The sequence below is a fragment of the Amblyomma mixtum genome, chromosome 3 (assembly GCF_055824585.1).
Source record: "Amblyomma mixtum isolate Tamu chromosome 3, ASM5582458v1, whole genome shotgun sequence".
Classification (NCBI taxonomy): Eukaryota; Metazoa; Arthropoda; class Arachnida; order Ixodida; family Ixodidae; genus Amblyomma; species Amblyomma mixtum.
Genome location: NC_143014.1, coordinates 270360049 through 270374589, shown reverse-complemented (window position 1 = coordinate 270374589; position 14541 = coordinate 270360049). Strand labels below are relative to the sequence as shown.

At 48.5% G+C, this 14541-nt stretch overlaps 1 protein-coding gene and 1 pseudogene across 3 annotated transcripts in view; one reads left to right on the top strand and one right to left on the bottom strand.

The window, feature by feature from the left end:
• The window catches only part of LOC149354717 (uncharacterized), a 371296-nt gene that overhangs the window by 228740 nt on the left and 128015 nt on the right, over positions 1 to 14541 (top strand). The gene's annotated exons all lie outside the window — the stretch shown is intronic.
• The window catches only part of LOC149354722 (uncharacterized), a 31082-nt pseudogene continuing 16691 nt past the window's right edge, over positions 151 to 14541 (bottom strand).

Here is a 14541-nt window from a genome sequence, read left to right as displayed (position 1 = left end):
TGCTCTGCAAGCAGCCATAGGTATGGTTGGAGAATCTGCCGAAGAGAGCGGTCTTCAATGCTCCCCGGAAAAATATGAACATATCAGGCTACACAGGAAAAAGTAGAAGTCACCGGGAGAGATAGAACTGCACCTAGGAAACCAAACAATTCAGGACAAAGAGAAGATCAGAACTTTGGGGCTGTGGTTACAAAGAAATCTGAGAGCAGATTATACAGTCAGAACTCTCAAGGCTACGGTCAACCATATATTAGGAATGATTAGAAGAGTAACCTGGCATTGGAAAGGGTTGTGGGAGGAAGACACCTTCCGCCTAGTCCAAGCCCTAGTCGTAAGCAGGATTAACTACGGGTCATTGATACCATCATAAGGGGAGCCTACGAATCAGCCCGAAACATCCCATCAACAACATAAACAGAACCGGAGTACACAACACCCGCGATGAGCTCAGGGAGGCGGTTGTAGAGGGTAAAAAAAAAAACGCCTAACCACAGCACGAGCGGGTAGGGATGTCCTGACGAGACTGGGGCTATGGCAGGCACTACGAACTAGTGAGAGCAAGTGCCGCCATATTCCGACACCCTAAAGAGAGACGATCTGTGTAAACCCGATACCCCGGCACATGTACCGCGAACGGCAGAAGGGTAAGACAGCCAGAGAAAAAGCACTGTCAAAGCCAGGAAAGTTCGCGATTACTGCTATCGGCAACGAGAAGAGGCCAATTATCGGGGCCACAATCAATGCCTAGGATCCTGCGGAAGACGAATCACTGGTCATAGCCATCACAGTCAAAACTCAAGATCAACAGGGGAAGTCATCTCAAATAGTGGCAGACTCCCAACAAGCCTGATGGAACTACCTTGCTGGAAAACCTCACGGAAGGGCGAGCACAGTTATAAAGGGGCCACGACAGGGTCGTTCTTCATATTGTAATTTTGTACTTCAGCAATTAATACAAGAGCCTCTGATTCAATTTCCAAAATCTGGGTGCCCAAACGCACTGCATATCAGAAAAAAATGCGATCTAAACTGAGACCAGGAAACTCCTCCCACCAGCAGAGACTGCCATATTGAATGCTCTCGTGACGTCACTAGGGCATACACAGAGCAACGTCGTCTGCTGTCCTCGAAGCAATGCGGGCAGCGAGGTCTCTTGCCCCGTATACTTTCGCTGGCGATCGCAGTAGCAGCCGTCCCTCATATATGAGTGACTAGTGCCGCAAAAAGCGATAGAAGTACGTAGTTTTCCGGTAGGCTCCGGTCACACTAGGCCGATGCGACGTCGATATAAGGCAGGCGGGCTGGTCGGTATGCAGATGCTGTCGCTGACGCACCGGGATGTCCCGCTGGAACCGACAAAGACGCCAGCACAACCAACGACCGCATATCGTAGTAGTACAAATATTGAGCTTCGGGGAACTTTTGCCAGATTGTTAAATTACGGTGGACGGCAGACCGCCTGCCCGTTGCCCCTTTTGTGACGAGGCCTAGCGAGTCCGCAGGATTCGTGTGTGCGATTTCGGAGATTCCGGAGAGAGAATTCACAGCTCGTAGCACATGCAAATAGCTGTTGGACGTAGTTTTGGCTACAGTGACTTCAAAGCGACGACTGCCTACATCGCAGGGTGCCCGTACAGTGAGGGAGAATTGCCGATGTGACCCGGTCTGCAGAGCATGTGTGTTGAAGGTGGGCAGCCGGCAGCAGTCGTCGGTGTCGAGTGTGGACAACAAATTTAGCTGTTTTCATTAATGCAAGTGCTGTTCAAACGTATTAAGGCGGAAGCCTTTAATGCCTCATCGTTGTAAGCAGGAGTTGTCGACAGAAAATGTCACGCTTTTCAATTGGTCGAAATGCTCGTGACGTCATAGTGCGCGAATTTCAAATGGGGCCAATTGTACTTTGGCTAGTAACCATGCAACCAATCAAAGGGATCGTATAGTGATGCTCCAACTAAGTTGGACTGAGTTTAGTTAATTACTTAATTAATCAATTAGCCTAATTAAGATAGAGGATAATGAAGAGGTCAGAAGAAAGAGGAAAAAGAAAAGAAAGACGCGCGCCGCAGCGACAACAGCGTTCGCGGAAGGAGACGCTGCTGAAAAAAACAGATAAGTACGAAGCCGCGTTCGCTCCACCACCACGCACTTCCCCACTCAGTTCGACATTGCTCGTTTCATATACGTTGTGTCGAACATCCTAGACAGTTCCAACAATTGACAGGTTAATGACAGAACACGATGGATAGAAATGCAATAATATAAATATGAAATAGCCTAATTAACCTTTCTAGTTAGACCGCATAAATCAATAAAACCGAGAACAAAATTGGTCGAGTTGGGGAATCGAACCAGGGTCTCCGGAGTGCGATACGAGCACGCTAGCCACTCCGTAATGCCAGCTGAATGGTTTGGAATGAACAAAGGCGCGTCTAGCTAATACGGCGTCTTCGTTCACTCCCATCTTCCCCCTTTCCCTTACGGCGAGGTGCAGGTGTCCACCCAGATATGCGAGAGAGATACATTTCCTTTGCTCAAAAAATAAATTTACCGTGCAGCAAGGCGTACAGCCGAATTGGCGATGGCGTTCTGTGGACTCCCTGGCAGCGTTGCAAGACGCTGTCGCGTTCCACTCTTACAGGCGAAGCTTAACATGTTAACCACACATCAGTAACACACGCAGACAGCCAATGGACGCGTCATTCGCTGGCAGCACTTTAATCATCATTCACAGCCACATTCGTGACAGAATGCTGTACTAAGGCTTTCGCCTTGCACCACTTTAGTCGCCAAAGTGACTCCTAATTTATTTTCAGGTAAAGCGTTTCAAAATCAAGCACTGGTGACATCTGGGGAAGCAGATACAATTAACAAGAAGCGTTGTACGTAAGCGAAGCGTTTCCCAAGCAGGCGATAGCAGCATCGGCTCTCATTGCAGTGCTGTCGTAGTGCGTAAACTAGTCAAACTAGATTTTCTAAGCAAGAGTAGATAATATTTAAGCTATGGAGAGGCCACCTTGCGACATGCCAAGCCAACGATCAGTACTGTTTGAGCCCAATTATGTAAACAACTTCAGCGCGAGGCTGCAGTATTCGTAATTGTCGCATTCCTGGCGGACTTAGAGCACGCAGAGTAAATAGGGAGTTATAGCATATCGTTACCGTGTTTACGTTACCGTTTACCGCGCACGGCTCGCGGAATCTGCGCATGCGCGCTCATTTCCGGACCGGTAACACTTTACGGAATCTCTTGGCTATCTTGGCGACGGAATACATGGCGGCGCCCTGCTCGCCCGCTTCGGAATAAATGCATGTCACCGCTGGATTCTTTGATGCGATAGCTCACTCAAATGAGAGCGGTTCGCTTTTATTTCGCATACTCTCACCCATACGTCGAGGTTTAAGTGATAACTAGCCCATGTTGTTGAGATAATTCAGCGATTTTCGAGACGTTAAGCCTAGCTATCCGCGTACGTAGCCAAAGTAGCAACGACAACACTGTAGTTCTTGTGCCAGCTTTAACATTTTCCTCTTTTTTCTTAGTTTTCTTTCTTCAAAAACAAAAAATCCTGTAATGCTTCTCATATCCACCACTAAATTTAGAAAAAAAAAAGTTTTTCCAATCCAGAATTTAAGCGCTTTGACTTACTGTCACCAGATGGCGCCACAATGTTTACATCCAAACATCCAAAGAAGCGACGCTTCACGCGGCAAACAGATGTTGAGCTGCATTTTTTTTACAGCGTTCGATACGTAGTAAGCGCAGCGTACGCAAGGGCAGCGCGTTCTGTGTAGTAGACTTGTCTACTGGTCAGGGTATTTTTAAAGCCGCTGAGCCGGCCGGTAGAAGAAAAGTAGTGTGCACGTCTTTATACGCAGACAAAAAGATGATTAAAGAGCATGTAGTATCTCACTGCAGAGAAATGCTTGCAATGCATGCGTATTTTTGTTTGTAATTAATGCTGGGGCTTCTTCCATCATCATCATTCGTTTTCGCCTTAATGCAACCTCTTACGGGAGAGACGGTATGCTAAAACGTCTTCTAGCGTGCGCAGCGCTATAACCGGAAAGTCCGGCATCCGGTAACACGGTGAACGGTAACGTAAACACGGTAACGATATGCTATATCTCTCTAATGATAAGTGATGTACCGTTATCTTGAAGCACTCATTTAGGGGAAGGCGACTATTCATCGGTGCGGGCAGTGAAATATTCGAGTCGTGTTAGCTTCTGCTAGCGGCTTGGTTCTGCAAAAGGGTTCTACGAGCCGAAAGAAATGTATGTTCGACTTACACACGCACAAATCCAGCGGGGCGGCAGTCGCATTTAGCACTCTTCTCTGCTCATTTCCTGCCACAAGCTCACTCTAGTGCCACTTTGTGATAATTGAGTTTATTTATCGAGCCGACGAATAGCGGGCAAGAACGGCCAGCGGCAGATCGCCACGCCGTTCACTGCGCTCCGATGTGCGCAGTGAACGGCGTGCACGTGCATGGCACGTGTCGTTTTTCACCTACGGGGGCACTTCACTGCCTCTAAGTGTAAATAATAAAGCAGGGGTGCACCGATTTCTCTTTCCTCAATAATCAGAAAACAGGCGCCACGAGCAAGTCCGCTTTCCCAAGGATCACTAAGCACGCGCACTACGCTGAAGGTTTCCGAAAAGAGAACACAGAAATGCATTTTATTTCAATAAGCTAAATGAAAAAACTTTTCGAGCAACCGCAGTCCACGTTGTGCGAGCAAGCACCTCAACGCAGCGAACAGCGCGCAGCAGACGACGCGGGACGGGTATGCCCTTCTGACGTCAGCGTTCAGAAGTTGCCATAGCAGGAAGCAGCTCGCAAGAGGAGCGAAAAAAATTTGTTTTAAAAATATCTATCGCACAGAATCAACTGAAACTTAGTAAAATGGTAGTTTAACGTGTTGGGAATGATATTCAATAATCAGGGTAAGCGCGAAATTAGGCTGTCATTGCCCCTTTAAGAACACTCCCACACTGACACAGAATAACATGGACACTTCGTGACGAAGGCCTAGAAGGCCGATCGTCATCCCTACCTCACCCCCCTCCTGGGACTGTATAATAGAACACCTTAAGCTAGACATTTCTCACCGCCACACAAATAATATACTCCTCGGATGCCATTGACTGGAGAAGAGTAAAACACATATCCAAGTCTTCACATTTTGCATAAGAACAGACACACACGATACACATTTTTCAAGAATAGCAGTGCGAAAAGACATGGGCTTAAGGAAGACACACACAGACAGCCCCTTTCTGTGTGTTTCTTCCTTAAGTCCTTGTCTTCTCGCGCTGTTCTTCTTGAAAATCGCATATCAACTCGCCCAAGCATCAGTCCTAAGGATACACAAGTTACTGTCCTAGGCGTGCTGCAGGCCCCACGCTCTACCATTCATCTTGGGAATGCCAGGACAAACAGGGCAAAAAGTTAATAGGGCCACACCCAACACACGAGCAGTGGGAGGAGGACCTCACCAGCGACAGCCTGCACCAGCAAGCCTGGATCCTGTAGCTAGTCCACAAGGCAGCTGCCGCAAGCGGCGCTCAGGGCTAGGGGCTCCGACCACCCGGATCCTCCGAATTCATCTTTGCTGATTAAAAGTTTCTCTGTCTCTCTCTCTCTATTTCTACAAAAGACTCTTCCGTAAGAAAGCGAAAGATAAAATAGTTATTGCGCACATAAGCAATCTTCTACATGTCAAAAGATGATCCCTCCATTTCTGTGGCGACATAAAGCGTTTCATGTTTTAACAACTGCAGCGCATCCTCAGCTACGACTCACCGTCGCAGTGTTTTTCAGTTTACTTTCCATTAGGCTTGTGTATATGGGTGGTGGGGCAAGCGTTTGATTATATTTGATCTGCTGCAACGGGCCTCCCTTGCGCAGCTGACACGGGGAGGCCGCACCTAGAGAGAGTCAAGTCAGGCTTTTGCTTGCACTGATGCATAGAGTGTCTGACGTGACCACGGGGTGCGTTAGCACGCAAATGGGAGTCAAGAATCGCTGTGGCGCTCGGAGAGTTTGGTGCACGCTATTAACGCTATGCCCATGTCATTTACTCTGCCGACTGTATTTACCAACTATAGTGCTGTCTGTTTCTGAAGCAATAAAGGCTCCGTTCTTTAAAACAAAAAGTGACTGGGAGGCATTTTAACTGTGTTGTTTATGGAAGCACGATAAGCTCCTCGGTTGTACTTGCATGTCGGGATGCCTAAAATATTGTAATCGGAGTCATTTTGGGTGCGAATTCGGTGACTCTTTAAGAGGGGTTTTTTACAAATCCTATAAAATGTGGCTGTTTGAAACAAGATATCGAGAAGTTGACCACCTCCTTGGTCATATCGGGATCAGTGAAGTACGAAAGGCGCATAATTTTATAGCGCTACCTGCCTTAACCTGGTTCCTCCTGTTTAGCGTCGTCGTCTGTGTCGTCGTCTTCGCGTCCGCACGCCCGTCGGGGTAAAAACACTTGGAACAAAAAAAAATAGATTGTTGTTGTTGTTGTCCTCTAAATAATGGCACATACCCACTGCGGGGGATTGGCCAAGACACAGGCGGCAACTGATATGTGCACAGAATGTTAAACAGCAACAAATTATAATGGATTAGAAAAAAAATAATAATAATAATGATAGTAATTTAATTGAGGAAATAAACGAAAGAAATTGAGATGTGTAATTGAAATTAGCTAAACAAAAACTGTGAGAGCAGTGACTGAAATTGAGAACGGGGCTAAAAGTTCCATGTTTCGGAAAGCTTTCGCTGCAGAGAAATATTGATCATGAGAAAGAGCAGAGCTTAAGACGCCAGCCGTTTACTGTCTGTAAGGAAGTTTTGCATGGCGGAGAGCACATTCCAGTTACTGTGCCCAAGGGAGGAAGCCCCAAGAGACAGAACAACCCCGGCTGACAGACTTAGACCTAGCTGTCGTAACGGATGCTCTAGCAGGCGGCTCCGTAAAGAGGAGAAACGGCGGCAGGTCAACAAGAAATGATCTATCGTTTCGGGTTCTCCGCAGAACGGGCATAATGGGGAGACCGCCAGACCAGATCTATAAAGGTAGAAATTTAAGTGAGGCATGCGACAACGTAGACGCGTGAAGGAAACCTCAAGCTTGCGTGATCGCCATCCTTTACTGCTCCACGGCTAAAGGAGATGCCGGAATTCAGGAGAGGAGGTCAGAGCTGATGCTGCAAATTCTTTCAAGAGCAGATAGATACCTACGAAACCTGGCCGCAGTGATATATGCGCTGGGTGGAAGCACAGATACGACTGGGCCTTGAAGAGATGAATTCGCCAGGGTATCAGCAACCTCATTCATATGGATTCCTCTGTGCCCAGGCACCCAGACCAACCGTAACGAACACACGTGGGGAGGAATCAAGCATCTGAATAAGTGTACAGCCTGAGATGTTGTAGGCGCGTTGAGAGAGTAACACAACGATAATGAATCCGTCATAATTATCACAGAAGACAAACAGCTGTTTAATTTGCGCAAGGCCAAGACTACTGCTAGCATAAATCATTCGCCAAAGCACCCTGCGTGGCTTTCGCGTAATTGTCCTTTTCGTCGTTTTCACTACTGTACACATTTTCCGAAGCTGGACCGGCTCGGGGGCGCGGCCACTCTACCGTGGTCTCCACCCTCCGGAAAAGGCCAACTTTGAACCTATCTGGGACCGCAGGCCCTAACCCTGACCGCGATCCCGAGTACACTTCCCCTATTCACGAATCCGCCCATTCATTTGTAGGCTGTTACGGCTGTTTGTGTTTATACGGTGGAGTACAGTGGCAGTAAAAAAAAAAAAGATTCAAGACTAAAAAAAAAGTTTGCTAACGCGCTGCTCAAAAAGATCCTACCATGGAGGTGGCAACAGCCACAAACGTACATGAACACACATGTCTCACACCAAAAAGCACTTATTTGAAGCGTCCTGTAACATAAATCATTCGCCAAAGTACCCTGCGTGTCGTCCTCGTTATGTTAATCCATTCGGGAATCAGCTGTAGTGCTCATCACTGGTCGTACCCTGAGGGTAACCGCTGTAACATTTTCAATGTCCAATTTTACTCTCTCTACAATTGAAATGAGGCACAGTAGCCACCTTCACCTGGAATGCTCTCAATTTTCATGCCGTGTTCGTGCCGTACCGTCCAGGGCAAAAGCTGCATGCTTCAACTTTGTTTTGTATTCTAACCTGTTCAACAATACGGCGCGTTCACAGTGTTCGAGCCATTTGTTGCACTCATAATTTTTAGCGTCCATGCCTCTTAATAAATCACGCGTGTAGTACATAAGCGTTCTTATATATCCATGTGGTTAGCCGCCGCGCTGTCTCAGGGGTTATGGCACTTCGCCGCTGACCCGAAAGACGTGGGTTCGATCCCGGCTGCGGTAGTCGAATTTCGATGGGGGCTAAATTCTAGAGGCTCGTGTACTGACCGATTTCAGTGCACGTTAAAGACGCCAGGGTGGTAGAAATTTCCGGAGCCCTTCACCACGGCGTTCCTCATAGCCTGAGTCGCTTTCGGACGTTAACCCCCATAAACCAGACCAACCACAGTTGCTTTAACTTCCCTTGTTTCTCAAGAGAGGTTCGCGATCTGCTGGCGTTAGCGATGCCATTGTAGTCGGGTGTCGGTGCGGAGCGCTTCTTCAGTCTTCAAAACTCGCACATTATCGTGTGCAGAAATTCCGCTCCTGCTAGTACGCACTCCTGCAGGGGCAGTCTGTATACGCATGGCAGTAACTCCTCGACGAGTCATACTGCGGCGATGACCGGAATACAGGAAAGAAGGAAGGCAGGCAAGGACAGGTGGTAAATCTGGATTAGTACTGGAGGCAAATATATTTTGGATGAATTTTCCCTCAGAAAAGACTGAAGGTAAGAGGTGGCCGTAGTGATGCGGGTCCTTAACTATCGCTGGGATTAAATGACTGGGGCTGTTGGCTGGGATCGGGTTGTACTTGGCATGGGAATAGTTTTGTACGTTTGGCTCATACATCACCCGCGCTTAACCCAATCAACCGCTCCTGGCAAGTACCCTTCGCTAACTAAGCGGGTGCGTCCAAAGAGCACAGGCGTGTGTGTGATAAATTGCAGGGCATGGCCAACTGGAAATGATGTGGCCACGAACTGAGAGCACCCAAGAACAGTACTTTTGTAGCAAGAGCTACCTACACTACCCAGTCGAGCATTTCGCCGTAAGCCTGGGAAACCAGAAAGCAGCAGCAGGTGCGCGGCGAATGACGTCAGAATTCACCGCCGCCGCCGCCGCGCGAGCCGCCGCGCCGGCCCGACTACGCCCGCCGGCGCCGCGCGTGAATGCACATGTGCGGCAACCCGGGAAGGCCAGCAGATGCGCGCCGCATGAGAAACCAACCAGTCTAAATACTGTGTAGGCAGTATTGAGCAGGTAAGCGGAAAACCAGCGGAAAGGGCGCGATCATAAGCTGCAGAAATACACAGAACAACACTGGAAACATATATGGATATATATGGATATATTCTTTACTTCGTGAATCGCCAACAACAGAACAGGGTGCACATCTCCAAGAGCAATCACAAACGCTGTCAGAAAACAGCACAAAATTGATTAAGCGGCGGAAGATTGCATGTGGCAACCTATGTCCCATTAATGAAACTGTACTCTTTTGCCGTGAACATGACAGAGCTGTCGCTGTCGCATTCAGTTCCCAACTGCTTTATTTTGAACGTTTCTAAGGTTTCTCGTTCAATCTGCGTTTTACCACGGCCCATGATTCTGACATTATGTAACAGAGGGGTGCAGTCTTTGCAGTGGCTTCAATGTCTTCGCAGATTTCCTCTGTTGCCTGGCTGCAGCGAAGTTCGGTGCTGCCTCATACGCTCGTTAACGCATTGACCTGTTTGACCTTTGTAGGTCTTGCCACAAGACAGTGGAACCGAGTAAACATCGGTTTTGCATGTGGTGAACATGCTCTGGTGCTTGACATTACATTTAATTTTTTTTCGCTATTTTTAGAGGTACGGGAACAAAGTGACGACAGTTTGTTCGGCGCACAGAAGGCAACCGTAACACTGTATTTCATGGCTAAGTTTTTAACGCTATGAGAGACTTTATGCAGGTATGGTATTACAGCAGCTCGATATTCTTCATAAGGCGTTCCACCATTTTTTTGTACTGTGATTTAAACTTAGTAATCATTCTCAGCAATATAAATCCGGTCGTCCTCAGGGTAGCCCGCTTACCTCAGGCGGTCAAGCTGCAATAAGAAACTCTTCTGCATATTGTGTTAACAAGACCTGCGCAGAGCATTACCGAGGCAAAGGTTGGCAATGCCCCTCTTCACAAGTTTTGAATGTGAAGAGGAGAGGGCCAGCAGGCTTTTCTTAGTACGAGGAGAGTACCTCCAGCAAACGTGGCTCTCTTCAGAGAAGGTGAGAGTCAGATCTAAAAACCTAATTGAGGCATCAAGGGGCACCTCATGATTAAAACACAGGTCACATCACATCTCTTTAATTTAATTAAAGACCCCTTGCGAGGTGTTACATAAGGGGTGGGTTTTACGAAGTACAGGCGTTCACAGCAGTCATGAATGTTGCAGGTTAGGTGATGGCAGCCATATCGTGGGGAAGGCCGTTCCAGTAAGCTGCTACTCGGCAAAAAAATGAATTGGGGAAAACAGTAGTACGGGCACGTGGGCGCAAAACTTGCAGACGGTGACTGATGCGATGGGATCTGCGCGGCGGGGGTGCGCAGATTTAGGACTCTTATCTGAGTGGTGATAAAAAACTTGTGAAATAAGAAGAGTGTCAGGTATCGATAAAGAAGTTTAAGATGTCATTTGCGGCCGCTTCGACGCTGTCACGGGAAGTCAGTTTCAAAAAAATTAAGAAATTATCTACAAGCCTGAACAGTTTCACTACTCGATCTTCAGTAAGCTTCTCACGCAAAAGATTGTCAAAATGGGATAAAAATATGTGGTACAAAATAGGAGCCACACACGAGCCTATTGGAACACCCTGTTTCTGTATGTACCTGCTGTTTTCATTTTCTACCACAGTGGAAGAAAGGTAGCAAGTTAAAAGGTCTAAAAATTAATTCACCGACAGGTCCGAGCTGTTCCGGAAGGCCACCGCACCTCGATTTTCGATGAGATTCCGCACAGTAACTAACAAGTCCTTTTCGGGAATGAACACCGCCGCGGTGGCTCAGTGGTTACGGCGCTCGGCTGCTCATCCGAAAGACGCGGGTTCGAACCCGGCCGCGGCGGCTGAATTTCGATGAAGGCGAAATTCTAGAGCCCCGTGTGCTGTGCGATGTCAGTGCACGTTAAAGAACCCCAGGTGGTCGAAACTTCCGGAGCCCCTTACTACGGCGTCCCTCATTGCCTGAGTTGACTCGGGACGTTAAACACCAATAAACCAACCAAACCTTTTGGGGAACTGAATAGAAGAGATCTTCGATGTCCGCGGAAAAGGCGGAATTGGAACTCACACTGGTACAAGTTAAGTGGTCCATATGTTACTACATGCACTATCTTTTTTCCCCGGACGGTCTTCTCAACTGGAAGCAACCGATTCTACGCTTACGTCAGCGGTTCCCGATGACTTATGATTTTTAGCTACTAAGTATAGCCCATGCATTTTTACAGAGCAAAGCCGAGAATTCTCACCACTCAGTTCATCAGAGTGCTATCAAGCGTTTCTTCGCGTCTGCAATGTCCTGGCTTCATTCAGTGCCCCCTAGACACGGAAGGCATGAACTGGCCTGGACAGTAGTCCGGTGACGAAATAGGAGGGGACGAGGAAAACCTAGCCGCACATGGGGAAAGATGTCCCGACGAAGCTTGCCCATAGTACTTTTCGGCAGCTTGACCACTGTCAAATTTTGCACCCTTAAAGGTATAGCGCTTATGGCTGCACCATTTCCACACCCTTAATTTTTCATATTTTTTGGCAAAGGGTGCGCTCAGCACGTTATCACCGTTAATGCAACCGTAGACACTTCAAAGGTGCGCAGGTGCAAGAGTGTTGCAGCTCCTTCGGGTGCAAGGGTGCGTAACGGTGCACGGGTGTTTTTTGACTTGTCGAACAACATCCGGTAGTTCAATCAAGCGTGCTTTTGAATCCATGTGAGCTATTCAAGCTTTCCATTAAATGACAGCTGCAACCTTGATGCGAGCAGCTATGACTGCGATTTCGGCCCCCACATTGTGATAGTTAACTGAATTATTTTAGCTGAAGTGTAAGCGTCACTGACTCAAAATAGATGCTCGCTGAAATTGAATATATGGCGCCGACCACCCGTGTGACGTCGGTCGTGTGGAGAGGAGGAAATGTTCATGCCTTTTCTATCTAGGGGCATTGCTTCATTCCTGTGTGCATGTCACCGCAACGTTACAGTGACCTAGCCTGAAGTACTTTGTTCATGTTACGTGAAAGATTGAACGAGCATAACAACATTTAAAATGGAGCAGTCGTAACTAATGTCATTTTTTTTCGCTTGGTTTCTTCTTTCTGAGTTATAACAATTTTTATGTGTCATCACAAAAGCTTGCCGGCACCGCGCCTCCTCGCGCAGATCTTACAATTATAGGAGTGGCGGCGTATTGGAGCATGTACTATGAAGCTACAAAAGTAGAAAGAAGGTTTAAAGTTTCGCCATTTAAGGGATGACCGAGCACTGCATGCCGCCTCAAAGATGTAACACCAATAGCGCCACAAGAGCGGGCGCAGCAGTCATAAACGCCCGCTCAAGGTGCTATATCTATACTCCAAACGCGCAGTGATATACGACGCCTGATTCAGGGCCTTTTCCCATTCCCGTTCTATTATGAACACGTAACCTCGAATTCGCTTGCCTGCGTCCATTGTAGACGACGACATCAAATACTATAGAGCGAGCGAAGACGCAAACCTCCGCCACTGTGCGTGCTTGGCACAGGCCCCCTAACCCGACTGTAGCGTACTTGGTAGGACTTCTTGGACATAAAAGACATTTCCTCAATCAACACAATAGTACCGCATGCCGCTCACGACTTCTAGCTACATCGAGCCAACGGCGCTGCGCATTCTTCAAATTCTGCCGCTTATATGAGCTGCTTTCCATTAAGATAAGAGGGGGTTCTTGCTTTGCGTTGCGGAAGAAAGGCACTCGCTGAGCAAGGTTGTGGGTTTCTAAGTGGACACAGGCCACTACCCACCGCGGGTTCGAGCTTCGCGCGAGCCAAGGGCCCCGATCAGCCGTCACCACACACACACTGGGACACCGTTGCAGCGCACTCAACCTCCGCTGGGAGGAGAGCGATTCGCCGCAAAGAAATGGCCTCCAAGTTCACAAAGGCGACGTTTATTCACGTCGTCCTCCAGCTGATACACACACACTCAATAGTCACCCCGTCCCGGGGGCGCGCGAGGAGCAAGGCTCCGCTGCGCGCACGAAGCGACTCGAGTAATGCGCACCGCTAGCACGCCGCTGCAGGAGAATGTCCCCGCGGCAATGCTGTGATCTCTCTCTCGTGTCGACCGTTGGGCCGGTTGCGAGAGAGAGTGGGCATTCAACGCAAGGTACGCCTGTCAGAGGTCGCTGGACCCCGCTGGACAGGCTCGAGCCGCTGCAGGTGAGAGGACACGTGCGGGCGAGCTCGAGTAAGCACTGGTCCGAACGGCAAAGGCCGGCACGGACAAACAGTAACGTACGCACCTTACGCTGTCTCGGAGCGATCTCTCTCTCTGGGCCCCGCTCGGACGGTCGCGCGGCGCGCGGCCGCCCAAAGCGGGGTCCCGAATTCCCGCCAAAAGGCGCCAATGGCAAAGGCCGTTGGGGAGCCGGAGCGGAGCTGTGGTCAAATGACAGTGATTAGTCACCTAGCCGCCTCTCCACCGCCTGAGGCGGGAGCAAGGGAAAGAGGAGAAACAACGCGGGAAGCCGGCACGGCCGCGCAAAGCCAACGGCGGAAAGCCAGAATTCCCACATCCCCCTCTCCTTAAATGCCCTCCTACCCATCGGCAATGCACTCGGCCAAAATAAAGAAATCAATACACAAAAAAATAAGCTACACTTCAGTTCCAAAATAAAGAAATGAATACACAAAACAAAACTAGCTACCCTTCAGTTCAAACATAAAGAAATGAATACATACAAAAAAAAAACTAGCTACACTCCAGTTCCAGCCACAACAACGTAAGAAAAAAAACAACACAAACAAAGGAAAACAAGGCAAACAAACAAACACGGGCATACGCTTCAGTAAATCAAAGCAGCCTGCAGATTATATACACGGTACACAAGGAGATGTGAATACCACTGTACAGCTGTGTTACAGGTGGATGCCAGCCTCAAAGTTCGATGGCGCGGCAAATTGGGCCGGTCGGCGACTCACCGCTCGCAGACTTCAAGTTGAACGGGTTGGGAGGGCCGACGACTGATGGTGGTCTTCTTTCCGTTGATTTAGGGTGCGTTGATGACAACGGGGCCGCGGCAGAGCACTGACCTCGCGCCCTTGGACACGACATCACGTTCGGGCACA